This window comes from Canis lupus, chromosome 7 (genome assembly GCF_003254725.2).
Source record: "Canis lupus dingo isolate Sandy chromosome 7, ASM325472v2, whole genome shotgun sequence".
Lineage (NCBI taxonomy): Eukaryota > Metazoa > Chordata > Mammalia > Carnivora > Canidae > Canis > Canis lupus.
The window spans coordinates 54,698,195-54,725,781 of NC_064249.1; the positions used below are offsets into that span (position 1 = coordinate 54,698,195).

General features: G+C 38.7%; 1 long non-coding RNA gene across 2 annotated transcripts; it reads right to left on the minus strand.

The window, feature by feature from the left end:
* Positions 1 to 4,868: 4,868 nt before the first annotated feature.
* Positions 4,869 to 21,171, minus strand: LOC112648394 (uncharacterized). Of its 2 annotated transcripts, XR_004817305.2 has the most exons (4): positions 20,851 to 21,171; positions 15,105 to 15,231; positions 10,464 to 10,579; positions 4,869 to 9,810 (listed from the first exon to the last, which is right to left on the minus strand). It is a non-coding gene; the product is annotated as an uncharacterized LOC112648394 (long non-coding RNA). The 2 variants fall into 2 exon arrangements; XR_007412088.1 differs by lacking the exon at positions 10,464 to 10,579.
* Positions 21,172 to 27,587: the final 6,416 nt, after the last annotated feature.

Consider the following 27,587-nt stretch of genomic DNA (forward strand, 5'->3'; position numbering starts at 1 on the left):
ATTCTAAATTGAACTCCTCCTCCTTCTCATAAAACTGATACCTCCTTGGTAATAAATCAAGATGGCAATTTGCATCGGGAAGCCCTTAGTGCTAATTCAGGGACCTGGCAAGGTGTGGGACACCCAATATAATCATCCCAGTACCTTCCCATTGCTCCCAGCTATTTCTCTGAGACTTCGCCTTCCATGGTGACTGAGGCTGATTCATGTATAAACACAACTTAACTGGTATAACAGCTACGTAAACAGCTAGGGGCTGCTGCACAAATGGTGATCAATGTCAGTTGAGCTGGTGAGACACTGTATCAGTCTGGGGAGGCTAGATTATGTTGCTGTAACAAATACCACCAAAACCTCTGTGGCTTAATATGAGTTAATTTCCTGCTCCTGCAAAATCTCCAGGCAGCTCTCAGGGTGACTCATCATTGTAGCCTGCTTCATTCCAGTCACCTCTCTGTAAGCTCCATGGCAGGGGAAAGAGAGTATGGAAAACTGTGCACCAAACCTTAAATGTATTTACCCAGAAGAGACATGTCACTGGTCAAAGAAAGCCACGTGGTCATTAACTAATTTTAAGGGGGTTTGTACTCAGAAATAGGTTAAAAAAAAAAAAAAAAGAAATCTTGGTGAACAGGAGTATGCCTACCACAGAGATCCATTTAATGTAGAGGGGTTTGGGATGAAATTACACTGAAAATAGTGTAGTTATATAGTAGGGGATGAGCACAGATTACCAGTTTGAGGAGGGTATCCTGTTCTGTGTGGAGTATTTGGAAAAGCGTTATTGTTGTTTTTATTATTATATAATATAATTATGTAGGGAGATGCTTAAAAGGAAAAAAATTCTGTGTCTCTGCCTGTCAGGGTCACCTTATGATTTAGCCAAGGTCAGTCTACTCCAGGCATTGATCATTCAAGGTCTTCTGTGACCCAGGGGCCAGGAAATATCTTCCATCTTGATTATACCCTGGGAGACACACCAACCATTAAATAAGTAAAGTTACATCAACACAAGCAAATCTGCTAATTTTGCTGACACTGATGGTCACTCTCTACTGGAAGATTGAATACGTGTTCATGAAGAATGAAATATTTCCACAGGATCAACTTGTCCCATGTTTCTCCTACGATCACCTTAATTATGCCTTTGACATCTTCAAAGAAATGTTGAAATGTAGCCTTGTGAGTAAAAATCAGTCCAAAAAAAATCCATAGAAAAAAATCACTCATATCAGTGTGAGAAAAATAAAATCATGGTTTTCAATAAGCTTTGGGGGCCTTTTTTCTCTGAAAAGCAGAGATTCTATCAGCTAAACTTACTTCCTTCATCTCCCCACACTTCATAGGTTTATAAGAAGCATTGATGAATGAATGCTATTAAGTGCTAAAATGCTCTACAGATGTAGATTATTATAATATGTAGCTGGGCACTGAATAGTGCTTTGGATCCCAACAATTCTGTGCTGTCTCTGCCCACATCTGTCAGTGGCACCCCTTTTAAAACACTTGCCTCTCATTATTCCCAAACAAATATTCTTACATAACAGCGGCATCTTCCTAAAGCTAATATTCTGAGAACTTCAATCACACGTTTCCGCAAATATTGAAAATGTGGGATTAGAAAGGAGAAGCAGAGTCTATCAGTTAATCTTTTAAACTGTTTGCTCAAATCTTTTTCATTTTATCTGATTTATTTTTAGCTCTGAGTCCTTGCTGAGCTCTAATGCCTCTTTTAGTATAAATCATAACCTCAAGAGATACAGCGAACCACTTATAAATGTATCAGCTAGACCATGTAAGACTGGGATGGAGGTGTTCATTATCAAGCTATGATAGCATTTATCAAGATGAGTAGTGAAAGTGGCACAAGATGACAGCTTCACAGGGATCACTGCCTTGTGATGACTCTAGTGTCTAGTTACAGGGTAAATGTTGAAATAAGAAACAGTGCCACCTTCAAAGCACCCTATGAACTCCTATGAGTAAATATTCGTGAGTTAGCTAAAAAGTATTATTCTATAGATGAAGTTAAGGGGAGAACTTAAATGACTCACCCAAGTCCCAATTTTTAGTTATGTCCACTAGCAAAAACTATATCTCCATAACATAAAATGCCGGAAGGAAAAATGTTTATTATATGATATATATTGGTATATATATCACAGGCTATGTTTAATGTACATCAAAAGGGGCAAAATGTTACCTTGACACTTACAAAGCCACTGTATGAGCTGTCTATGATTCTATATGACATTGAAAAAAACCTCTCATATACAATGAAATAAGTTGGACATGAATATGTATATATGCTATTTAGAACAGATGTAGACCAGTTGTAGAAGAATCAGTACTTTCCATATTCAGCTTTTATTTTTAACACTGTACATCCTGAAGGCAGCAGATATAATTAATTAATTTGTTGATTAGTAGCTATCTCTTAAAGGGTGGAGTTATCTTCAAACTTATCTGCTTGGTCTCAGAGCCCAAGAGATGAAATCTCTTAAAGTTTTCTCTTGCAGCTCCATGAAGCGCAAATAGCTTTCTGAAGACCAATGGGATGACCACCAACTCACCTTGGGACCCTCTGGGACACAACACAGCCAATTTTTGCTAAATTTCTGGTTTATTGCATTTTCTTTGCCACTTCTCTATATCTTGTCCACACTGGTCAGCCGAAATGAGAATAATAGGAAATTGATTTCTTGCATTTCCTTAGAATCTTCTTTCTAATGGTCTTTGATTCTTCAGCCGAGATTTGCTCATCTTTGGCTTTTCTAATTTTGAAATTACTTCAACTTTCCTAAGTTGTAATCTATTCTGCAGTTTTGTGATGCCTTCTACTGGGGACTCTGTTATGTGCTAAGTTTACCTAAATGGTATTTGGTCTTAAGGGACTTAGAATATAGGGAAAGATGAATGAGTGCATAGTGTGGCTTGAGGTGTATTAAAAGGTATGAATAAAATGCTAGGAGAACACTGGACAGGCAGGAAGAAAGTTAGAGAAGGGCTTCCATTTATGTTGGGTCTTAAAGGATGAAGAAGAGAATACCAGGTGAGGTGTTTTGAGGTGAGACAGGGTATGTGGGCAGATATTCCAGAGAAGGAATGTGAAAGCAAATATGATCAGAGATTTGTAAATGATGAGAAGTTTAATGTGGCTAAAGAATAGGATGAGACTGGAGAGGATAGACAAGGAAAGGCCTGGTGTGTCCAGCTAAGAAGTTTGGATGTAAGACATTGGCCAATGGTCTCCAGATAGAGTGGGAACAATCTGGGGTTGTGTGAGATGATGTGCTGGGGTGTGGGAAAGAATATGGACTGACATTGGTGCTCTTGCTTGGTCTGCATGTCAGAGAGACTTATCAGGTACAAGGAATTGTGAGGGAAGGGTTGGGATCCACCACAGTGAGGGGGTGTCCCTAACCTCCTTACTCATTCATAAATCAAACTGACTTATTAGCAGTTCATGTGTGCTTGGTTAAGTGGATTTATGTATATTATCTAGTTTGGCTAATCTAAGACTCAAAAAATGGATAAATGACTTAAAAAGATTAAAGATAACGTGAATGGTCAAGAATTAGTGAATTTTCACAAAAGCCCTTGCAAAATTGGTAGATGATTTTGAAAAAGGAGTATCATAATTTCATAAGCTCATCCAATCATCTATTCCCTGTGTGTTTGTATATGCAGTTCTCTCTGAGGTGCATCAAACCAAACATTGATATAAATTGCACTTGGGACCAGGTTTCAAGTTGCTTTATCATAAGGCAATAAAACTTTCCAAAAATCATGAAGCATATTCAACCACATGATTCTCACTCGGTAACATTTTAGTGATAACAAAATATCTTACCTATCATTAATAAATAGAATATAAAATATTTCATTTTTATCTCACCATTTAAAGTGTCAATTTTTATGTGCTCTTTTTAATTAAAAGTAAAATTAATTAATTCTGAGAGAGAGTGAGAGAGAGAGTGCCTGAGTTGGGGGAAGGGCAAAGGAACAGAGAAAATCCCAAACAGACTCCATGCCCAGCTCGGAGCCCTATGTGAGGCTCAATCTCACCACCCTGAGATCATGACCTGAGCTGAAACCAGGAGTCAGATGCTTAACTGACTGAGCCACCCAGGCGCCCATTTATGTTTTCTTATGTATACAATATATTAATGCAGTAGTTGTGTACGTATATTATTTACAAATGAATATGCATGCGTGAGATAAGAAATGTTGTGTTTATAGGAGTGTGTAGGCAGAAGCAAGCCAAAAAAGGTGTTAGAGCAAAGGTATCTATGATCAGGTTTGTTGGTGTGAATGTGGAATGGAGGATGTTCTGGAAGTTCACTTAGAAGGCTGGTAACCTGATTCAGAGGAAAGCTAATGAGGACCTGGTGATGGAGAGAGGAGATATCAACAGAGCCTCAGTAGAAAGGGAAGGGGGGGGGGGTTAGAGAGGGAGGGAGGGAGGGAGAGAGACCCTTCAGGTTTGCAGCTGCCAGTCTGCGTAGAAACTGTTACTTGAGATGAAGAAATGGGATATTGAACAAGATACAGAGTTCAGTTTAGGACAACATTAAGTCAGAGGTGCCCAAGGGATTCCAGGGAGATGACTAGTGGGTGTTTTAAATATAATTCTGAAGCTCAGGACGGCTTGGAAATAAAGATTTTATAGTAGCTTTAATTTCTCGGTCTGCAGCCCTTCCCACAACTCCTGATCTTAAAATATATCCCTTCATCTAAGACAAATTAACACAACAGCTTAACATTTGTAATTATTTATAATAAAATGAAAATGATTAAGGATCAGCTTACCATTGCATAAAGGTAAGGCATCACTAAGCTGACAATCTCAGGATTTTAATTGGACATTTAGGCTAGTTTTGCATTCTGCTGGACCTCTCAAAGTATATTGTCCTTTGCTGGTTTTCTTTGTGTACTATTTTGGTTAGTTCTAAATGTTATCTAGACTACAGTTTATTATAAGATAGTCACTCTCTTGTACTACATTCCATCTTTTCACACCAAAAACGTTGTTGTTCAAGCCAGACATCTATTTTCTTTTATTGCACCGTAGAAATTGGGAATGTTTTCTTTCTTTTTTTATTTTTAGAGGCAGGGAGGGGCAGAGGGAGAAGGAGAGAGAGAATCTTAAGCAGGCTACATGGCCGATATGAAGCCTGCCGCGGGGCTCGACCTCACAACCCTGAGATCATGACCTGAGCTGAAACCAAGAATCTGAAGCTTGATAGGCTGAAGCTACCTGGGTGCCTCTAATTGGGAATGTTTTCTGATTCTGTTGTACACCTGTCCCTTCGTTAGAAGTCACAAACATTGTGAAACCATGGCCACCATCTTCTCCATGCTGTTTATTGACAACCTATAGAAGCATGTTTTTGCTAAGTTATGAGGATGCCTTTAATACTATGCTATTTTCCCCAATTCCTTACCTAGCACTTACTGAGAATCTAAAGAGAATTTACCAGTTGAATTTTTGGGTTCCATGCAATTCTATCTCTAACCATTTATCTCACAAATAAGATTTCGTAATTAAATAATACCAAATAGATATTTTTTAAAATTTGAAATGTCTTATATCATGGTTTCATTGTCAGTTCATTATTTCTCAAGCAATTAAGCATTGTCTCCTTGATTAAAGTGGAATTTATTTTAGTGCAAAGACATGTCTTTCCCTTCTAGGTGCAAGCCCCATGAGGGCAATAATTTTTGTCCATTTTGTTCACTTTTCTATCAAATCCAAATCTTCCTTACCATATATATATATATCATATATATTATTTCTCTGTAATTTAGAAACTCTATTAATTTTATTTAAATTTCAGTTTAATATAAGTTTATTGTAAGATAGTCACTTTCACATATACAACAAATTTTAACCTTTAAGTTTCTAGGAGAAAAAATATCCTTTTAATCTTCTTTTAGCTTACAGGATTACTAGAGACTACAAATAGGTCTTACTGAGTCCCCTAGCAATAGTTAGGTAGGAAGATTTAAGTTTAGTTTTAAAAATAAAAGCTAGCTTTCATAAGGAACAGTTACTTCTAAAATTTGGCAAAAAGTAAATAAATAAAAAGGAAATCTGTAAAATATATTAAATAATAGAACGTGAGACCCAGAAATCAATTTCCTAAAGGCAACAGCCGTCTGTACCAGTGAAGTGCTCAGCATATGGTACATTTCAAGGGATTGCTAAAATTGCATTTAACTACATCCACAAATTAATTCTTGCCATTACCATCACCATTTCACAAAATGTTTTTTTTTTTCTCCCGTCTAAAGTCTGAGAAGAGTAATTGGGGGAAAAATGCCACTTAACTGTCTCTGAGAATCCAGCTGCTGGGAGCTGTCATTGGCTCTGGGGACTCAGACCAGGCCCTCTGTCAGTGAAGATAATGGATGAGGAGGGAGATCTGCAGTGGGAGGAGAGTCAGGCCCTGAAACTCCCCAGTCAATTGTGCTTCGAGAAACACTAATGTGGTTTGCCATGCTACCATGTGGCTCTTTGTTCTCCAAGAACATCCATTCTGTTCACCACTCATGAGTGCACATTTGAGTTCTATCTCATAATTCATAGTGTAAATGGGTAGACAGAGTGCAGAGTACCCTCCTTGTGCAAGTTCGTTTACAACTCCTCTTCCTCCTTTCATTTTCTTTGTTTTTTATTTTCATTCTTTTGAGGAACTTAATAGAATTCAGCAAATTTTGGACGAGTCAAAAACATTGCTATGTTAATTGCAAACAGATGCATGTTCTTCATGGTGATGATGACATGGAATCAGGGACCAGAAGCCCACATGACTGCCACAAAGACCTTTATGGTGTGTTTAGATTTTTGTGGTTATCTCCAGAATCATGGTATTTTTTGATGCCAGGTCAGACTCACTCTGGCCAAAGGCTGAATTGGCAACAAGCTCTTTATTCATAAAAAAATAAAACTGAACTCCAGCCTGTACCGGGGAGAACCAAGTCTAACACTTTTTTTTGGACATACAAAAAACTATACATTTGTAACATATACAACCTGATGAATTTGGAAATAAGTATACATCTGCCAAATGCAACACTTTTGATCCTGACTTCCAGAGACCTCAGATCCCAGAAGCAGCACCTCGCTGGCTTTACATGCAAGGACAAAGTGCTATGTACTTGAAAGAATACAGTGAAATCATCAAAAAGCCTAGGTATAGTCAAATAGTAAACATATAACATATTATAGCTCAGTTATGTGATGGATTATTTGCTGTTAACAAAATGTTCAAATATTTAGGAGCATGGAAAAATGATACTTAATATATTAGGGGCAAAAACAAGATTCAAAAGTTTTGAATCTTGTATATCCAGTATGATGTCATTTGAGTAAAGTGTTGCCATATGTTTCTATGCGTAGGAAAGTAAATACATAAATAAAATTGGAGAAAATATTTGGAGAAGGAGATAGAGAGATTTTAAGGAATTGGCTTCCACAATTGTAGGATGATTGTGGAGGCTGCAAGTCCAAAATCTACAGGGTGAACCAGAGGGCTGAAGACTCAGGTAAGAGTCAATGTTGCAGTCTTGAGGGGGATTCCTTCTTCTCTGGGAAACCTCAGGCATTTCTCTTGAAGCTTTCAACTCATTGGATGAGGTCCACCCACATAATGGGGACTGATTCACTTAATCCCACCTAAAAAATACTCTCACAGCAACATCTAGACTAGTATTTGGCCAAAGAACTGAGCATCATAGCCCAGACAAAAGGACACATCAAATTCACTGTCACAGCTTTCAAGCAATTCCCATCCCTCTTTCTTCCCAGCAATGGGCAGATTTTCTGATTGGGTGTTGCTTTCTTCCCCAGGCAGTCCACGAGCTTTTCATGAGCTTTTTCACTTTTCTACCAACAACCACAGTTCAGGGGGCTGAGGTGACCTCAGTGCCACACCAGTGCAAGCGAATTTTGGAATTTTTGCTCGGAGTGCTAGGATAGCAGCCCTATCTCCAGGGTGGAGTGGGGGATACAGTTGGGAAGCTGCAGGATGTACCCCCTGGAAGGCAGAACAGAGAGATGGGCAAAACCATCTTGGGATAGTACAGTCCCTGAATTAGACCAACTCTAACTTGTGTCCTTCCTCTGGGCCTTCAGTTACATGAGCTCTGCTTGTTTCATCTAGCTCTTCCGTTACCTACAGTAATGTTTCTGCAAATATATTGTCTTTTCCAGCTTTTCAGCAAATATAGATTACTTTTATAATAAGAAAGCAATTACTATATTCATTGATGCTAAGACAAATTTTTTTTTGGCAATTAACATCGCTGAAATTGGGATGTGTCATGGCATGTCATAACTTCATAGAGCTTTCTCTATTTGTAGTATATGTAATAATGTGTGTATGTAAAAAATAATGTGTCTTATGTTCAGTAATATTTTGGACTTGATGAAAAAATACAATGTTTTAGATTTGATACAACTTATTTTTGAGAGAGATGAAATGCAAATGCCCAGAACACTTGGAAGGATGCTCCATATGCTTCTGGGATCATATGGAGGCCTCTACACTCCTGGAATGGTCCAAAAAGAGATCAGTAACCTAGAACTTGGCTTTGCTGTGCTAAATTAAATATTTAAGACTGACAGAAACTCAATTGACAGAGAACACTTGGTTCTTCATATTAAAAATGGGAGCAAATCTCTTCCTTTCTAAGAATCTGATCAGTTTTCAATGTCCATTTTCTTTCTCTTAGACTTTTTGGTTTTCTGTGACTTTTACTTTCAACTGGTTTCAAAATCAACTCCCTTGATCATGCTATTTCAGGCTCTCATATGTATGACTATTATATTAATAATAATATCATACATTGCCTATTTATAGTACTTTTAAAACTTTTAAAACATTTTAGATCTATTATGTGATTTGATTCCCATAATATTTCCATGAGTTAGCCAGGTTCTTATGATCCTTTTAGTATTCAAGAGACTTGCTTGGTGTCACGGAGTACTCAGTAGAGGTGGGACTTCCAGTGGACTAGAAAGGAAAGGCTGATAAATGAAGTTTTATTGCTGAAAGTTATGATCTGTGTCATTAACAAAGACAGAATACAATTTTTGAGTTTTTTTAAAACTCTGGTTCAAGGTTAAGGTCATCAATTTGTGACCATCTTTCTGTTGACATATATATTCCTGTCACTAAAAATGGTCATTGCTGAACTGAGGCCATTGTGATTCTCTCGTTTTGAAAAGGCCCTATTTATTTTGTGCTAACTCACACTGTACTGTAAATAACTCAGCAGTGAACCATCTTCCCCAGAACTAAGGTCTTAAGCACCATGATAACTTATTAGATTAACTTGAATTTTTAAGATGGTTTAGAATGTATCTTGCATCTACATTTCCCTATACTGAATCAGGGAGAAGTCATAGACAATGGACAGGGAAATAATAATAAATTAGAATATAAGAAGTAGAATGAATTCAGGGAAAAATCCTAGATAACTATATCTTTTATTTCCACTTGCTTTTATAAAAGCTCTGCTTGTTGTGAATGATGGTCCCATCTTATTCAGCTACACTTGCTATATTTTTAGTTATTTTTTCCCACATCCTCCTCTTTACTAGACGATGCATTTCTAGAAGGCAGGGACTACATCTTATTTTTCTCTCAGGCATATTCTTTCTAGCATACTGCCTGGCAGATAGCAGATGCTCAAGACATGTTAGCTGCATGGCTGTGCAGGAGAAGAGAAAGGATGGTCTTTATTTTCTTGGAGAAGTAGGTGGGTTCATCTGTTGTTAAGGAGTAGGATCTCATTGGGGACCTGAAAGCATGAAAGAGAAATTTCAAAGTGTAAGTAATAGGATTTCGAGCAACTGAGATTCCAGGTGAGGATGTCAGCCCCAGGATTTGTGCTTGGGTTTGAGGTGGGGCAGATGGGGGATTCTCAATAGCTTGCTGCTTCCATTTTATGTAAGAGAACACTAGTGACTTGGATAGATGGAATGTTTGGGTCTTTCGATCTCAATTTCTGACTGATTTATGCAGTAAACAGTAGCCAACATTTTTAAAGCCTAAGTATTTTACTTACTTTCTTTGAGAAGACCATTTATGTAAACAAATGCAACTATTGTTATTTAGCACTACCTAGAAAAATGGGGCAATGAACTGTCTTAATTACCTGGAATCTGCCCTGGAACTTTCTAGGAAACTCACCAAAAGATTCTATTTACTAAGGTAAGAAGATGTTTTAGGCAAGTCATCCGAGTAAAACAAGGAAGAACACAAAATCTTTGCATATTCCCCAGACCCTGTACATAAAGCAGCTTTATTTATTCAAAGAAATTTTATCTCCTATAACTATGAATATTCAGTTAATCAGGATAATAGAGAGCTAGACCAATGATATGATTCTGATGATTTTAAGGAGGGTGAGGAAGGAAGCAATGGAGATACAAAGCTCTCCATTCTCTTTACCTCGTGAATGGTGGAAGTGTAGAGGTCATTAGCATGACCCTGTATTGTGCCTCTAGATCAGTCAGCTGCAAAATCCAACTGAGGGTCATTTTAATATCTCTGACCAGTCTGGCTCTCTGACAGGAAGAATATGGAAATAATTTCAAAAAGAATCAGGCAGTAAATAGATTCAATTCAGACAAGAGGGTGAAAGGGTTGAAAACACAAATCATTGAGAAGAGCTGGTGATTCACGGGGTTTGTGGCTGCTTGATTGCCCCCTTTTAAGATACGAAGTAATACAGTGGTTTTTAAACACAGGCTCATTGCATTGCAGCCTTTTCAAGAGTCTTTTGGTTGTCCTCAGAGTCGCTCTTGTTCATTGAAAAGACTGTATGTGCTTTGATATTTAAAAACTAACATTTAATTTGTTAAAGTTGTAAATCCACATCTAGTTTTTCTTTAAGATTTAAATTTGAATGTATGGGTCTGATTATTCTATTTACATAACTACTCTATTTTGAAAATTAATTTCAAGGTATATATATAAAGTTATATTTGATTTTTTAAAATGCAGTTAAGGGGCTCCTGGCTGGCTCAGTCAGTTAAGTGTCTGCCTCTTGATTTTGGCTCAGGTCATGATCTCAGGGTCATGAGATCCAGCCCCACATGGGGCATGGAGCCTGCTTAAGATTCTTTCTTCCTTTCCTTCTGTCCCTCCCCTACCTCTCTAAACAAAATAAAATAAATTAAAATAACAAAAAACAGTTAAAGTATCAGAACAAATGTCTTTTTAGGCATTCAAGTTATTTTTAAAATGTATTAAATTATATCTATAAACATGAAGAATTTATACATAGTAATTATTCTAAATGTCTCAGAATTACTTACAAGCCCATAATTCTTTTGTATTTCCATTTGAAATTATAAGTGGTTTGCTTAAGTGTACATTTCAAACAGGAATCAAAAGATTCATCAAACTGATCTTTTTTAAAATTTATTTTAAAATATTTTTTAATTGAGGTATAATCAACATGTAACATTAGTTATAGGTGTACAACATATAATGACTCAATATTTGTATACATTGTAAAATAATCACAATAAGTCTAGTTATGATTCATTACCACATAAGTTACACATTTTTTTTCTGTGATAAGAACTTTTAAGATTTTTTTTTTTTTAGAACTTTTAAGATTTACTCTCTTAGTGACTTTCAATTTTAGTATATGTGCTGCCGAAGCGAGCACTCTTAGTGACTTTCAAATATGCAATGCAGTATTATTATTATTTTTTTATTATTATTATTTTAAAAAAATTTTATTTATTTGAGAGAGAGAGAGAATAAGCCAGGATTGGGGAGGGGCAGAAGAAGACAGAGAAGCAGACTCCCGCTGAGCAGGGAGCCCAATGCAGGGCTTGATCCCAGGACTCCAGGATCTTGACCTGAGTTGAAGGCAGGTACTTAACTGACTGAGATACCCGGGCCCTGATGCAATATTACTGACTATAGTCATCATGCTGTACATTGCATTCTCATGACTTATTTATTTTATAAAATCCCCAGACATTTGTACCTATCTCTTGACACGCTTCACCCATTTCACCTGCCCCCAACCCCTCCAGTGTATTCTTCAGTTCTGTGACTTCTGTTTGTTACTTCCTTACATTTTCTATCTCTTTGTTGAAATTCCCACTGTGTTCATCCATTCTCTTCCCAAGTTTGGTGAGCATCTTTATGACCATTGTTTTGATTTCTTTATTAGGTAAATTACTTACCTCTGTTTCATTAAGTTTTTGTTGTTGTTGAGTTTTTTATCCTGTTCTTTCATTTGGAACATATTCATCTGTTTCTTCATTTTTCTTGACTCTTTGTTTCTATGTATTAGGTAACAGACATCTTTCCCATTCTTGAAGAGGTGGCCTTGTATAGGAGATGAAACTTATCATTCTATCTTGCCCTAGCTCTTGGTTGTCTCTTGAACCTTTTTGATTGTCTAAGCAGCCTGATTTATTCTTGATAGCTCCCAGTGATTGAGGATGATGTGTCAAGACCTTTCAGCATCCAGGAGGGAAAGGATCTCAATCAGCACCTAGATTCAGGCTGATCAGAAGTCAGACCCTCAGGCAGCAACTTTTAAAGTATGCATCTATATAGTCCTATGGGACCACGGTCCTAAACCCCATTGATCTCCAGATCAGGCAATCTGGGCGATGGTTGAGACAATTGGGGCTCCAGATGAGTGCATATGCCCCTTTCTGGGATGTACCAGTCAGTTGTAGTGAGGCCAAGGGAGAGTGCAAAGATGGCATCGCCTGGCCTCTTTTTCCTGAGAGCACCTCTGTAGCCCCTAGATGTGTGACAAACTTGAAGCCTACTCCTCAGGCTGAAGCTCCAGGACAAGTAAATAGGCCTCCTCAGTTCTCGAGGGGTGGGAATCTGTCAAGAACTGTTTCTCTGATTGTTTCAATCCTGTGAGGCCCAGAAACACAAGCCTTCCAGGCCACCAGAGCCAGGCAATCAAGGGGTGTCGCCTGTACCGCACGTGGCTGCTGGCTTTAGGGAGGCAGTAGGAGTAAGATTGAGGTGTACTGACTGGGTTTGGCAAGGGAGTAGGAGAGTGCAGGGATGAGGATGCCACCCGGCTTTAGTGGGGCAGTGGGAGAGGACAAGCCAGCCCCAGGAAGATAGAGGACGGCACAGAAATGGTGTGCACCAGCTCTTCAGTTGCGGGAGAAAGTCCTAATGAGCCCTATCCCTCCAGCAGATGCTTTAGGATTAACAAGTGAATCTCCTTCACACATAGTCCCTGTTTTTGGAACTGCTGCTTTTGTACTGGGTCCTGGAGCAGTGAATCTCGGTGTGTGAGACCTTGAGAGCAGATCTCAGTTCCCTACACCCTTTGGTTCTTGTAGAAGTAAGCCCTATTGGCTTTTGAAGCCAGACATTTTGAGGGCTTGTGTCTCTGGTTCAGGTTCCAAGAACTGGAGTGCCTGATGTGGGATAGACCTCTTGTTCCTCAGGGGGAAGCTCTCTATTTGTGAGATCCCTCTCAATGGTGGGTAGCCATGCCAGGAGGGTGGCGTTTTTGGTGAGACTACATCTCTGTCTCTCCTACAGCCCTTGATGTGACCCTTTTACCCTTTGTTGTGCAGGAGGTGTTCTGCTAGTTTTCAGGTCTTTTTCAGAGGGAACTGTTCCATACGTAGCTAGAGATTTGCTGTGTCCATGAGAGGAGGCAAGCTTAGGATCTTCTCCACCACATTTAGAACCCAATTGATCTTTTCTTCTCTTAATTATTATACTCTTTTTTTAAAAAAAAAATTTATTTATTCACGAGACACACACACACACAGAGAGGCAGAGACACAGACGGAGGGAGAAGCAGGCTCCATGCAGGGAGCCCGACGTGGGACTCGATCCCTGGTCTCCAGGATCAGGCCCTGGGCTGAAGGTGGCACTAAATCGCTGAGCCACCTGGGCTGCCCAATTATTATACTCTTAATGCCAATTATGCATATGCTCTCCTAACATTTAATAAAAGAATACTATATATTTGATTTTCTTTTTCATCTTCTCTCCTTTAATCTAAATTTTCCTTGAGTGGGGAGGAAGAAAAAAAAGGGAAAAATTTTTACCCAGTAAATTGAGATTACTCTACTAAGACCTTCTCAGATGGACAAGGCTGTATATCTGCTGGTAATTTTGTTTGGATCATAGGAGATTTATTGTCCTAAGACACTGCCAAGGCCCTGGGGCAGCATGAGTTCTTTGCATAGTGGCTCTAATAGGTCCTGACAAAAGGAGTAGGTTCTTAGCCCACTCAAGTCCCTAAGATTCAGTTTATACAAAATCTAATTCTTCTTCCTTGGAATTGCTTTACCAGTTGATAGGATTCAACTATCTCTTTACTCTTGATCCTATTTTGAATTCATTTAATATTTTTCTAACCTGATAGGGCCCAAACTCTTATAAATATTTAAATGCTATCTCATTGGATTTGGCACATTTCTCACGGCTTTGCCTGGTTCTTTAACTGCCACACGGAAATCACATTAATGACGGGTAAAACCATTTGATTTAGTTTGTGCATCTCCCAAAGCAGACCTTGAGACAAGAACAGGAACTTAAGTAGGACATAAAACAAACACCAGGAAGTGAGATAGGGAGGGAAGCCAACCAGTAAGAAGTATATTGTTAAGCCAGTCATCACTGTGGGCTACTGGAGCTTAAGGTGAATGAGGAAAAGCTGGGAGCCAGCATAAAACATGTATCTCAGAGTCATCCAAGAGGTGAGAGAGCTGGGGTATTTATATACCAATTCCTGTGGAATGCTGCTCCTGGAGGTAATTAATTCCCAGCACTTTCAGCCTACAACACAGGGGGGCAAAGTGGCTTCAGTGAAAGGAATAGAAGAACTGAATTGGGAGAAGCATGAGTACGCTTTCTGTTTTCTTCCTTTAGAGCTTTAGCTGCACTTAACACCAACAAGCCAATTTCATTATATTTACTTATGATTACCTTCAAGTCTCCCAAATGCCAGAGATATTGCAGAATCCAGAACATCCTCTTTCACCTGTATTATGCTCTAGTTTATCACAGGTGAAAGTCTTAGTAATGGGGTTACCACAGCATGCCTGGGATTGGTACCACTCAACTTACCACCAGGAATGGAGACTTTGGTGTCTTAGCTGGTCTCATTCAACTCTAAAGCCCCAACTAATGATCTGCTTCTTAGGACTTCTTATATCACTGAGTGTCTTAATTTGGGTTCTCCCAGACATAGATCCTGAGAAACAGACCGGAGTACAAAAAGTTTATTTGGGAAGGTGAAGCAAATATCAGGAGGAGAAGACAGCCAATAGAAAGTACATTGTTTGGCTAGACACCACAGTGGGCTACTGGGCTTAATCCTACTAGGGAATCTCTGGGAGCCTATGGAGAACACACATTTCAGTGTTATCTGCCCCTCGCCCCTGTCTTGGCTAAGGGATCTGGGATTTTATTTACTACCTCCCTTCCACATCGGTGGACAGCTCCTGCAGAAACATGCTAATTCCCTGGCATTTTTGAGCTGCTGCAAAGTGGCTAGAAAAAGCCCTCAAGGAAGATAACTCAGGTGCAAGGTGTTGGAAATCTGGCCTACTTGCACAAAGGCAGTAAGATCAAGGGGATATTAACAGGGCACTGACAATATCCCTTACACCACTGTTCCCCATCTCTTGAGGTATTCGTTCTAATTTGGTGTTAGGTATTTATATAAAATGAAAATATTTAAGGATTTTTAAACAAATGAGAATACCCCAAATTGCCAAAGCCTTTTAAACAACAATGAAGCATTTTTGGAGTGCTAGAGGGTGAATGTGAATTTGCAAGGGGAGACAGATTTGTTAAGCTGAGCTATTTGAGTTAAATTATTTATTTATTTCTGCTAATAAGACTCCCAGATGTAGATGTGAGGGAATAGAATAAACATGTTTCTTGGATCACTAGAGGAAGGAAAGAATATGAGTCATGTGTATACAGCCAGACAGGGATTTGTTTAGAGAAGAATTAGCAGTGCTGGGCATTAATATACCTATTTTAGAATAAGTCAGTGAACTAGCTTTGAAGGTTGGGATCCTTCTGGCATGATGAGGTAGTACCAATGGAAATAGAAAAGTCTTATTTTACTGTTTAGCATGATTAAGTTTTCTTACGAAATGAGCCGAGTCTCTGCTAGATCCTTGGTTTGCAGGAGGCCAATTTATATGAGCCATTAGCTGTAATTACAACAGACTGTCCTGGCCCAGTTGCATGGTAGTAAGTGAACAGATCTGCTTCATTATCCACTTTCTCAGATCAGAAAGATCACTGGGGAGTCAGTGGTCCTGCCAGCCCTGTGTGTCATGACAGCAAGCCTGGAGGAACTTCTCTGTACTGTCACCACAGCCTCCCACTAACTGTCTCCTGAACAGAATCCAGGTCTGTGGCTCATCCTCTCTGCTATCCCCCTAGAACAGCTTAGAAAGCAGAGAACAGATAAGTCATGCTTAATACGCTTTCAAAAGAACAATAAACAAAGCTCAACCTAATTCTAAGGCAAAACTAACATTTCTTTCAGTTACCTTTCTGGGCATGATGTTTTTTTTTTTTTTTTTTTTTTTTTTTTTTTTTTTTTTTTAGGAGGCAAAAACAAAACCCAGACCATAATCTATATTTGTGTGTTGACTAATGATCAGATGGAAATGGGCCAATCAGCACGTTTGGGGCATGAGAGAGCCAAACTATAAAATTGAGGAATATGTTATTCAGACTAGAGTAATTTGGTTGACATGAAAAACAGTACCACTATATCTTAATTTTCACTTGAAATCAAACCCTGGATCTTATTTACATCTTCAAATCAACTGATGTGGGTATATAATACCACAATTTGAGATGGGTGGGCTCCAAATACTGTTATGCTTCATATTACATTGATGTCATTGATGTGCATTTGTCTCAAGCTGGTTCATATTGGGCTAAACAGATGTCTCATGGTCTATCACCATTGACAAATGCAAGGATTTGGCTTCAGCAGGCAGTAAGGTCTACCTTGATAGATGGTGGGAGTAAAGGACCCCCAACCACGTACTCTAGAAAGGGAGTCTGGCAATGACTCTGGGAATGGAGAACAGAGTTATCATTCAATCAGAGGAAATGCCATGTCCAACTAGGATCACAACAGTTTGTGGTCTATTGTCCAGAATGGTAGAACATTTGATTAGAAAGGACATGGGGCTGAGGCTCAGCTTTGGAAGTAAAGAGAGGAAATAGGGGAGAGGTCAGATCCAGGTCTATGCCAAGGATCTCACTTGAAGCAAGGTAGTGGTGAATGAGAGCACAGCTTAGCCCTTGTAAAGTGGGGTGAGCTGGAGCCAGGTAGGAAGTAACTCCCCTATCAGTCAGAAGAGGGACAGAGCAAGACTGGAAGCAGTGGACACAGTAGCAAGTATGGGTTTAGTGATCCAAACCCTGGACTCAGATCTAGCAGGACTGTCTTCCAGGTTTGGGGATGGAAGTGTGTAGATGAGGTAGAGAGAGGATGATGGTAAGTAGCCTGATCACCTTATGAATATATTTGGGATGAGAATATACAACGGGCTTTGCCTCTCATGTGAGGAACTAATTAGTAGCAATTTCTAAACCTGGTTGGTATGTCATTGGTTCATTCCCTCGTTCCAAACACATTTATTGAGTGACTGTTATACACACATATACATATACTGGTCTTGAGGCTACAAGCACATTCTTCTAAGAGGTAAATTAACAGTTAGTTATAGCAAGGTGACAATGCCATGCCACTGTAGGAATATATACATTGAGAGTGAGAAAAGGTGACACCTGTTTAGCATGGACCAGAGGCTGGTGAGGAAAAGCTTCTTAGAGAAGTTGCCATGATATGAGCAGAGGGGACACGGGAACAGGCAGAGGGGAGAGAGAGGTTTGGTTCCCAGGGGGAAATACAAGCAGTGCAGCACTGTTGGCCAGACGGGGAGATCCAGAGCCTGCGATATGACTAGACAGTGAAGCTGGCTGTGTCAATATTTGGAAGATCTGCATAATTTGGTGAATAGCATTTTCTGAATGACCAGTGCATGATGTTACAAAATTGTATTATATATTCAAAGGAGAAGAGAGACCAATGGATTTTAATCTAATAAGGCAGAGAAGTTCATTGATATGGGTTTATATTCTACATGGCAAATAATATTTAAGAAACTAGCACTTGCTGGATTTTGGTGTAATATCAGAGAAAAATATCCAAAATTAATCTGAAAAGATTTTGAAAATAATCCTCCAACCTGCATATCTGCAGGATGCAGAATTTTCCTCAATATTTCAACCAAAACAAAATGTTGCAAAAGATAGAATAGAGAAGCTGCTATGAGAATCCAGATGTTTTCTATTAAGTCAAACCCTAAGGAAGTTTGCAAAATTAGGAAACAATGCTACTCTTTTTTTTTTTTAATTTTTTTAAGGTATTTATTTATTTATTTATGATAGTCACAGAGAGAGAGAGAGAGAGAGAGAGAGAGAGAGAGGCAGAGACACAGGCAGAGGGAGAAGCAGGCTCCATGCACTGGGAGCCCGACGTGGGATTCGATCCCGGGTCTCCAGGATCGCGCCCTGGGCCAAAGGCAGGCGCCAAACCGCTGCGCCATCCAGGGATCCCACAATGCTACTCTTTAATCTAAATATTTTTTTTTGTCTTGGAAAGCAGTTAGTTTTCATTAAAAATCATGTTATTTATGTTAACATGTAATGGATTTACTATTGTTATTTAAAATAAATACTTAACATTTCTGTTTTAAGTTCTAGCATGGTAAATATGGATAGGTACAACACACATAAAGTGTGAAGTGTCTCTGCTATTTGACTAGATGTTACATTTCAGATTCTCCTTGATAAAGTATTTTCCCCCCATGTAATGCATTCAATGTAAACTGTATTTAATACTTACATGTTTGGGGCTCCTGGGTGGCTCAGTCAGTCAAGCATCTGATTCTTGATTTTGGCTCAGGTCATGATCTCAGTATTCGTGAGATCAAGTCCCACATTGTATTCTGTGCTCCATGTGGAGTCTGCTTGAGATTCTCTCTCTCCCTTTGCCTCTGCCCCTCCCCCTGCTCACGCCCACACTCTTTCTCTCTCAAAATGAATAATAAAACTTAAAAAAAAATACACCTTTATCTCTCTCTCCCAAATAAATAAATAAATAAATCTTAAAAACCTTATATGTGTACTTTGAGAATTCAAAGTTCATAATTTTTTTCTTGTTAAAATTTTTTTCTAAAGCAGAGGTTTAACTTCTATAAATTGTGCTAGTGACAGCTATGAAATTTTCACAAAAATTTACTGTTAGTTAGCAATAGAATTAATAAAGACAGCACACCCTCCTTTCTATGAACAAGAGGAAAGTCTGTCAGGAGCAAATGTCACTACTAACATCTCTGTGTTTCAAGTAACCTAAGCAGATGTGTGTACTCATGGTGTTTCTTACTGAAATTCTTCTCTGCTTTTATTTTTTTATTTTTTTTTTATTTTTTATTTATTTATTTATTTATTTATTTATTTTTTCTTCTCTGCTTTTAAAAGGATCTAATCAATCATTACCTTTCTGTAGCTCAGTGAAGAGCAAAAGAATCTCACTAATTGTAAACTTCATTTCTGCTTTAACTTAGTCTTAAACAAATAAGTACATTTGCCATGTAAAAGGTTTATCTAGTCAATAAGTATTGTACAAACACATTTACTAGCTAAAAAGTGAAAAATTCCATCACTTTTTTTTTAATATAAAGAATTGGCTTGTTTGCATATCACATGTCAAAATGCTAGTTCTGAAGGAGTTGGGTCTGAAGACTAAGGAAATTGCTAGGAGACAATGACAGTGTGTTAACTGTTTGGGGAAAGACTCTAATGCATAGCTGGCTATTTTAGTTTCCCTATTAATGATCAGCTTTCAGTAGTATAGTAGAATAAAGCTTTGATGTTCACAGCATGGTCCTGGGACCAGCAGTATCAGCCCCAGCTGAGAGCTAATTTGTCACATAGGATCTAGGCCTATAGCGTCAAATCTGAATTTTAAAAAGATCCCCCATTGATGTATAAACACATGAAAGTTTGAGAAGCACTTCTGTAAGAAATACAGGTCATATTTTCTCCACACTTTTTGGATATTATCGTGTTAGTGTTAAACTATTCTTTGACTACTATTTTAAGAAAGATAATCTGAGTTCAGACAAATTCCTAGATTATTAAACTACTTGCTCCTAACGTCAGTGAGCCCTCTTGCTCAACTATAGACCCCAACAGGTATCTCTTCCCCTATTTTCTTGAGGCATGGATGAAGATGTTTGCAAAGACCACCAACCACCAAACCAGAAAAGCCCTGATAGCAACAGAATACCTGGAAGGCCACACCCTACATATCAACCTTCCCTGCCCCAAATCATGGGCTGAACACATACCACCCCCAACCCATGACCACACACTCTGTACTTGCTCTCTGTCATGCACCCCCTGAACCTCTCTATAAAACTCTAGGTGTCCATCTTGCAGACAGACACGTGGGTTGTTAAGGCTTGAGCCTGCCACCTCCCCTGGCTGCCGGCACCTGAAAGAAGTCTTTTTTCAAACCCTCATCTCTTGAGTTACTGGGTTCTCTTGTGACAAGCTTATGTGAGTTTGTTAGGCAATAGCATTGGCAAATCCAGACAGGAGCTGTGCTTTCGATTTGTCTAGCCCCCTTGGGCTCCTGGGATGGAGAAGTTTGCTGCGGCAGCAGGCCAGGGCACACCCATTCCTTTCCTGAGTTAGCAGCTGTGATAGATCGAAGGGGTGAGTCACACTAAAGATCTTTTAAAAAGAAAATAAAAGTACTCACACTCTGTCTTCCAAAATGCCGATCATGGGGGTACCTGGGTGGCTCAGTCTGTTAAGTGGCTGTCTTAGGCTCAGGTCATGATCTCTGAGTCCTGGGATTGAGCCCCACATTAGGCTCCCTGCTCAGCAGGGAGTCTGCTCCCTCTCCCTCTAACCCCATCTCATGCGTGCGCATGCGCATGCTCTCACTCAAATAAATAAAATCTGGGACACCTGAGTGGCTCAGTGGTTGAGCGTCTGCCTTGGATTCAGGGTGTGATCCGGGCCAGGGATAGAGGCCCTCATTGGGCTCCCTGCAGGGAGCCTGCTTCTCCCTCTGCCTATGTTTCTGCCTCTGTGTGTCTCATGAATAAATAAATAAAAGCTTTAAAAAAAAAATTCCAAATCTTAAAAAAGAACAAAAACAAAATGCTATTATCATTGAAAAGATAAAACAACTCAAGAAACACCTAAATTAAAATTAAGATGTAGGTATTTTTAGGTCAGTGAAAATACTCTATATGATATCATAATGATGGACATTATCCTTTTATCCTAACTCACAGAACGTACATCACTAAGAGTGAACCCTAAGGTAAACTATGTACTTTGGGTGATTATGATATGTCAATGTAGGCTTATCCTTGGAAAAAAAATAAGTACTATTCTGGTGTGTGATGTTGCTAATGGGGAGGCTGTGTGTTTGGGGGAGAGGGAAGGTAGGGAGTATTATGAGTATTATATTACTATATCTTCCTTTCAATTTTGCTGTATCTTCCTCTTTTTTTAAAAAAAATTTTTTTTTATTTATTCATAGAGACAGAGGACGAGAGGGGCAGAGACACAGGCAGAGGGAGAAGCAGGCTCCATACAGGAAGCCTGACTTTGGACTCGATTCCGGGTCTCCAGGATCACACTTGGCTGCAGGCGGCGCTAAACCGCTGCGCCACCAGGGCTGCCCCTTGCTGTATCTTCCTAAGACTGCTCTAAAAAAATACAGTTTTAAAAAATACTAAATGTAGAACAACAGTCACTGATAAGGAGAATAAATATTTATATTTTAAAAATATTTTGTGAAAAGAGATTTTCTTTAAGAAAAAACTTTTATGTAGACACGAGGCTCTACCGGGGCACCTGGGTGGCTCAGTGGTTGAGTGTCTCTGTCTTTGGCTCAGGTTGTGATCCCAGGGTCCTGGGATCAAGTCCTGCATCAGGCTCCCCAGAGGGAGCCTGCTTCTCCCTCTGCCTATGTCTCTGCCTCTTTCTCTGTGTCTCTCATGAATGAATAAATAAAATATTTTTTAAAAAAATAAATAAAACAACATGAGGCTCTACCAGCTAGCCCTTTATTGCTCAATACCATTATTTTAGATTGGGAAAGGATCTGATGTGCAAAGATAACCTGATAGTTAGACATTCTTTAACATAATGTACTTGCTTGCCAGACACAGGAACAGCCCCTGAATAAGTCTATTCACCCAAATCCTCTAAGTATAGTGAACTCACCTAAGGAAAATAAAAGGATTTATCCAAATATCTTTCAATATTCCCTGGAGTGACTCTGCTGGAGTGGTTGGCCCCCATCATTGGTAGCTCTGTGGTAGCCTGCTCTAGGTCAATTGAGATTATGGGCAATCTTCCTTGAAATCATGAAAGGTCACTTTATAAAACCAGCTTATGATTTGGAACAGCTAGTTATTTTTGCTTCAAAGAAGTCAGCAATGAACAGATTCTACAAAGTGTGAAGAACAGTACATGATAATAGACTGCTGTCATTTCGTGTTCTCTGCATATTTCAGTGTATTTGTCCTTTAGAATGTGGTTTTCCCCGGGGTCAAAGATCAAAAAGTTTAAATATGTGTGACCCAGCAACTTAGGCTTTTAATGTTGATTTAACAAACACTTAGCTGGAGTTTATACAATTTAAGGCATATGTGTCAGACTTTTCTGTGTGTAGAGCATTATATTAATTAAAGGTCACAACTGCATCATTCTGTACGCCAGGAATTTAGATAATTAGTCTCCTCTCTTTTCTTCTGTCTGCTACCAATTTTAATGTAGTCTACTGATAAATGTTTAAGAATATGTGCTTTCAGTGTTCTGGTAAAAATGACTGTCAAAATGTGAACACACTCCACATTTCCTATGTATTCCATTAGTCATTATTGGAGAAAAAATATGAATAATTTATTGGTGAAAGTTTGAATTAATCTGCTGACAACTTAAATCATGCTTAATGGTTCCTAAGGGTATGGGGCCTTGGAGGAAAAGAAGGCATGCTTTTTGTTAATGAGAAGAGTAACTCCTTGAAGGACCAAGAAAATAATTTCACCTCCTACAGAAAAGGTCAGCACAAAATCATTTATTCTAGTTTCTTATAGTGTGATCATTTGGGGTAAACTTTTTTCTTTCATTTTATTTATAACTGCTGTTTTTAACTATACCAATTTGATGTAGATTCACCCACAGATATGTAATAATGTAATACAATTGGTTTCTTAAAAGATTTTATTTATTTATTCATGAGAGACACACAGAGAGAGGCAGAGACATAGGCAGAGGGAGAAGCAGGCTCCCTGCGGGGAGCCTGATGTGGGACTCAATCCCAGGACCCCAGGATCATGACCTGAGCCAAAGGCAGATGCTCAACCACTGAGCCACCCAGGTGTCCAATATAATTGGTTTAAATCAGATTTTAAAAAGCAATTATTTGTAAAAGAACAGGTTTAGATCATTATGTTTGGAAAAAAATCAAATGTACTTAATAGAATAAGAAATTTCAAAATCACTAAAAGGTATAAATTATATAGAATAGCAGCAGTCTACATAGTGAAGGCAAGTGGGAACAGAGATTGTGATGTAATGAGAGGGTTTAAAAATAGGTAGTAGAGAAGACAAAATGAATGAGATTGACAGTTCCCAAATCTAGGCAAAATCTAGGTGATTATAATAACAATTACAAAGTTAAAATGATGGAACATTTATAATGTTTCATGTGCAGTGTTTTCTATTTAATCTTCAAAATGACTCTCAACATGGATGCTGTGTTTTTTTTTTTTCTGCTTTCAGATGAAGCATAAATTTACTTCTTGAAGTCGTGAAACTTTTTAAGTGTTTTGAGTCAGCATCACGATAGAGAAGTCAGCGCCAGAGTTCATACTCTTTAGCACTCTACTATGCTGACCCAGGCTGCTACTGCTTCTTTACCTGGAGATTCACCTGCCCTGACAAATTCCACTGTTCAGGGCCCTATTCTGTGAAGGTCATTCGTCGGATAATTTCCCAGAGTGATCTTCACTCCTGGACCCTACTTTCTTGACTCCCTTTCTGCAATCAGGCTTGTACTCTCACCACTTTTATAAAATACTTTTATATTTTGAAATACTTTATAACTCACAAGAAGTAGCAAAAATAGAACAGAGTTGTCTGCATCCCCAACCCCTACCAGCACTTGGTATTATTTTAGCTATCCTATGGGGTGTGTAGCGGTATCTCTTTGTAGCTTTCATTTGTATTTCTCCAATGGCTAAAGATATTGAGGATCTTTCCATATGCTTGCTTGAAGTTCATATACTGTCTGATAAAATCTGTGTTCAAGTTTTTGGTCTGTTTTCCCCATTGGATTGGTTGCTTATTTACTGCTGAGTTTAGAGATGTTGGATACAAATATTAGATACAAATCTTTTGTCAGACATAAGATTTGCAAGTACTTTCTCCCAGTGCGCGGTTTATCTTTTCACCCTCTTAACAGGATCTTTCTTAGCACACAGGTTTTGTTTTGATAAGGTCCAATTTATTGATTTTTTTAAATTTGGGATCACATCTTTGGTGTTATGTCAAAAACCTCTTTGCTTACCTTCTTCTGGTCATGAAGTCTTTCTCTTACGTTTTCGTGTAAATGTTTTATGGTTTTGCATTTTATATTTAGATGTATAATATAATCTATTTTGAGTTAATTTTTATAAGATGTGAAGTTTATGTTAAGATCTTTTTTTTTTTTTTTTTTTGGCCTGTGATTGTCCAATTATTCCATTACCATTTGTTGAAAGGATTGCTTTTCCTTCTTATCAATTTTTGAAAACTGCTCTCACCAAATTTGCCATGGCCTACTTTCCTAATCAAAGGAACAATGGCCCATATGCGTTTAGGCCATGGAGTGTTGATGTAGAGTGTGTGCTTCCTACCAGCTGCTGAGAGGCCGGAGGAGGCTACTACCATCCACTGAAGGAGTTAAGCGCGTTCAGAGATGGCAGGAGCAGCCCTGACTGCACGCTCCCACTCAGACAGCATGAACCAGGTCTGTCTGCACATACTTTTCCAAGTTGTGATGGAAAACCTGTTTTTCAAGAATGCTTTCCATCTGTGCTCCTTGAAATGGGAATATTGTACTTTTAACTCTTATTTTAAAAATGATTTTTCCCTATTACAAAAGTAATATATGCTCATTATAAACAATCTGGAAAATACAAAAACATTTTTTCCTTCTCTTTCCTCTCCTTCTTCTCCTCCTGTTTCACCTTCTTCTCACTTATGGGAATGTGAACTGTAAAGGGGTGGTCTACTTATGTGGAAGAAGAGGAAAAATGAGAGGGCCTCAGGCAGGTGGATGAATAGAGATAGAGGTTGAAGTAAATATGGTAAAAAATTAACATGTTTGATCTTGGTGGTAGGGACATGCAATTTACACGTTTCTACTCTGGTTGGTAGGCTTAAGATGTTTTAGAAATAAAATGAATAAAAACCTTCAAGATGTTTACCTTCAGATGAAGAGACACTGAACATTCACTATCTTTATTATTAGATTATACTGGATTGGGAGATCAGGGGCAGGGTGTCCCCATCATTCCAGAGACGCTCTTTACTGTTTGAGATGCACCAGTGCTTTTATGAAATGACATGAAAAATTGGAGAAAGTAGAATCTGTCCTCGATGTTTGGGTAGGTGATGGATGGAAGACGGATGAGGTATTTTCTCTCCGTCTTTTTATAGGCATGCTAGCCCTTGCTATCGGTGACAGAATGAATAAATGATTGTATGGCCATTTTGGAAATTTTCCACGTGTGTTAAGATGATAAGAGCAGGCAAGTGAGCTGACTGGCAGCTATTAGCTTGGCAGGTCAGAATTGCACTTCAGAGTCAACTCGCAAATTTAAGAGAAAGTTTTCTTGGTTTGGTTTGCTGACGGGTCGGTTATATTTTAATATGTTCCTTTTACAGACATGATCCCCATCTGCCACCTAGTTAGACTCTGGAGATTTAATATCGAAGTATAAATCTTAATAGGCTCTAAAGAAGGACATGTCTGTCTAAAAGGTATAGTATTTAAAATTTGTACTTTATAGTGCTGTTCATGTATTAAAGTGAAGCAGAGGGGTAGCCTGGGTGGCTCAGCGGTTCGGCACTGCCTTCAGCCCGGGCGTGATCCTGGAGACCTGGGATCGAGTCCCACATTGGACTCCCTGCATGGAGCCTGCTTCTCCCTCCGCCTGTATCTCTGCCTCTCCCTCTATCTCTCAAGAATAAATAAATAAAATCTTTAAAAAAAAATAAAGTGAAGCAGAGAATTAGGGCAATCGTCTAGATGATTCAAGAAAAAAAAATTGCAAGACTTTACCTGGGGATAGTTCAGGCCAAATCTATTTTTGGTATAAACTATTTAGTTATACTTCATGTTGTATAGACATGTGCATGCGTAGACATGTACACATTGGACTTGTTTGTACCCGACACACACTTTCACACATATGCTTTTTTCCCCTTTTGGGAAAACCAGAGCAATACTTTGGCTTGGAAACTTTTCCCAATGTTAGAATCTTGTCTCACCTTGGACAAGTCTCTACTCTGCCCGCATCTCCCTCCCTTGGCTATAGAATCTGGGTTTCGGACTTTATGAACTTTAAGCTACCTTTTATCTTCATGTTTTTAAAATAAAAACCCATAAGAGTCCCCTTCTTTAATTAATTAATTATTTATTTATCTGAGAGTGAGAGTATGAGTGGGGGTGGCGGAGAGGAGGAGAGAGAGAGAATCTCAAGTAGTCTCTACATTCAGTGGGCAGCCCGATTCAAGGCTTCATCTCACGACCCTGAGATCCTGGCCAAAATCAAGAGTCAGGGGTTTAACTGACTGAACAACCCAAGGACGCCTCCCTCTCCCTTAAAAAAAAAAAAAAAAAAAAAAAAGCAACGATTTTTTTTAAAGAGCAGTTTTAGGTTAACAACAGAATTAAGTAGAATGTAAAGCGATTTCTCATATACCCCCTGCCCACACACATGCACAACCTCACCATTTATCAACATCCCCCACCAGAGTGGGACATTTATTAAAACTGATCAAACTACATTAACACATCATAATCACCCAAAGTCCTTAGCTTGCCTTAGAGTTCACTCTTCATGTTCCACAGTCTGTGGGTTTTGACAAATGTATAATGACACATATCCATCATTAAAGTATCATACAAAATATTTTCATTGCTGTAAAAATCATCTGTGCTCTATTTATTCCTCTCTCTCCCCCCAACCAACTTAATCCATGGCAACCACTGATCTTTTTACTATCTCCAGAGGTTTGCTTTGCCAGTATGTCATATAGTTGGAGTCATACAATATGTAGCCTTTCAGATTGTGGCCTTCTTCCACTTTTTAAGTATTTTTTTTTAAATGCATTTAAGTTTCCTTCATGACTTTCCATTTTTTGATAGCTCCTTTTTCTTTTTCTTTTTCTTTTTCTTTTTCTTTTTCTTTTTCTTTTTCTTTT